This window comes from Synchiropus splendidus, chromosome 14 (assembly GCF_027744825.2).
Source record: "Synchiropus splendidus isolate RoL2022-P1 chromosome 14, RoL_Sspl_1.0, whole genome shotgun sequence".
Lineage (NCBI taxonomy): Eukaryota > Metazoa > Chordata > Actinopteri > Syngnathiformes > Callionymidae > Synchiropus > Synchiropus splendidus.
The window spans coordinates 24,356,834-24,359,333 of NC_071347.1; positions in this window are offsets into that span (position 1 = coordinate 24,356,834).

The following is a 2,500-nucleotide window of genomic DNA, read 5'->3' on the forward strand; positions in this document are numbered from 1 at the left end:
TTTATTATTGAAGGAAAAGTCATTATTGGAGAGGCATATTTCGATGAGTTGGAGGAGTTCTCTGTCAGGGCGGGAGGGGTCAGGGAAGCGGTCAAAACAAGTCCTGAGAGTCTGGAGTCCGTGGTTGGTGTTGATGTTGGTGTATAAACTGTCAATGTCGATGGTGAATAGGTAGGCGGAGGACGGAAGTATTTGGGACTGGATGAGTTCTATGAAGTGGTAGGTGTCTTTAATATAGCTGGGGTGTTTGGTGGAAAGTGGACCGAGGAATTGTTCAATGTATAGGGAGAGGTTGTAAGTGGCACTGGAGCAGTCTGAAATGATGGGTCTTCCTGGGGGAACTTGAAAGGGAACAGTCCAGGTCTGAGGGTCTTTATGTATTTTGGGGAGGAGGTAAAAGTGTCGTTGTCTGGGGGTGTCCGGGCCGAAGAGGAAGTCGCGTTGTTTACCAGTGATGTATTTATTTTCGCAGAGGGATTGGATGATTTGTCGGATTTCTGTTTGTGTTTGGGGCTGGATTGTTTCGGGGATGGGTCGGTAGTATTTTTGGTTGGATAATTGTCTGTTTGCCTCCAGGAGATATTGCTGTCTGTCCATGATTATGATTTTTGAGCCTTTGTCTGCGGGTTTGATTATGATGTTGTTTTGATGGATGAGTTGGTGGAGGGCTTTCCTTTGTTCCGGGGTTAAGTTATCTGGTTGGGGAGTTGGGGTAGGTTTATGTTTATTTAAGGAATTTAGGTCTCTGTTAATTAATTGAAGAATATTGGTGTTTATTTGTGAGGAGTTGGGTGTCCAGGTGGAGGGATAGGTGAGGGTGGTTTTAGTAGTTGATTTGTTTTTGAAATAGTCTTGTAGTTTGAGTCGTCTGTGATAGTTGAGTATATCCCTTTCAAGTTCCCCCCTGTCGAGGGTTGTGGGTGTGGGGATGAAGGTGAGGCCTTTTTCGAGAAGTTGACGTTGTGCTGGGGTGGGTGTGAATAAGGTGGAGAGGTTGAGTACGGTGTTGTCTGAGTAGAAGTCCGGTGGTTGTTGGCTGGGGAAAGGGTGGTTGGGGTTAGGGTTAGGGTTAAGTGGGTTAGGGTTAGGGTTGTGGTTAGGGTTAGGCAGGTTAGGGTTAGGTGGGTTAGGGTTAGGGTTGGGGTTGGGGTTGGGGTTAAGGTTAGGGTTAGGGTTAGGGTTAGGGTTAAGTGGGTTAGGGTTAGGGTTAGGGTTAAGGTTAAGGTTAAGGTTAAGGTTAGGGTTGGGGTTGGGGTTAGGGTTAGGGTTAGGGTTAGGGTTAGGGTTAGGGTTAGGGTTAGGGTTAGGGTTAGGGTTAGGGTTAGGGGTTAGGGTTAGGGTTAGGGTTAGGGTTAGGGTTAGGGTTAGGGTTAGGGTTAGGGTTAGTGGGTTAGGGTTAGGGTTAGGGTTAGGGTTAGGGTTAGGGTAGGGTTAGGGTTAGGGTTAGGGTTAGGGTTAGGGTTAGGGTTAGGGTTAGGGTTAGGGTTAGGGTTAGGGTTAGGGTTAGGTTAGGGTTAGGGTTAGGGTTAGGGTTAGGGTTAGGGTTAGGGTTAGGGTTAGGGTTAGGTTAGGGTTAGGGTTAGGTTAGGGTTTAGGGTTAGGGTTAGGGTTAGGGTTAGGGTTAGGGTTAGGGTTAGGGTTAGGGTTAGAGGGTTAGGGTTAGGGTTAGGGTTAGGGTTAGGGTTAGGGTTAGGGTTAGGGTTAGGGTTAGGGTTAGGTTAGGGTTAGGGTTAGGGTTAGGGTTAGGGTTAGGGTTAGGGTTAGGGTTAGGGTTAGAGGGTTAGGGTTAGGGTTAGGGTTAGGGTTAGGGTTAGGGTTAGGGTTAGGGTTAGGGTTAGGGTTAGGGTTAGGGTTAGGGTTAGGGTTAGGGTTAGAGGGTTAGGGTTAGGGTTAGGGTTAGGGTTAGGGTTAGGGTTAGGGTTAGGGTTAGGGTTAGGGTAGGGTTAGGGTTAGGGTTAGGGTTAGGGTTAGGGTTAGGGTTAGGGTTAGGGTTAGGGTTAGGGTTAGGGTTAGGGTTAGGGTTAGGGTTAGGGTTAGGGTTAGGGTTAGGGTTAGGGTTAGGGTTAGGGTTAGGGTTAGGGTTAGGGTTAGGGTTAGGGTTAGGGTTAGGGTTAGGGTTAGGGTTAGGGTTAGGGTTAGGTTAGGGTTAGGGTTAGGGTTAGGGTTAGGGTTAGGGTTAGGGTTAGGGTTAGGGTTAGGGTTAGGGGTTAGGGTTAGGGTTAGGGTTAGGGTTAGGGTTAGGGTTAGGAGGGTTAGGGTTAGGGTTAGGGTTAGGGTTAGGGTTAGGGTTAGGGTTAGAGGGTTAGGGTTAGGGTTAGGGTTAGGGTTAGGGTTAGGGTTAGGGTTAGGGTTAGGGTTAGGGTTAGGGTTAGGGTTAGGGTTAGGGTTAGGGTTAGGGTTAGGGTTAGGGTTAGGGTTAGGGTTAGGGTTAGGGTTAGGGTTAGGGTTAGGGTTAGGGTTAGGGTTAGGGTTAGGGTTAGGGTTAGGGTTAGGGTTAGGG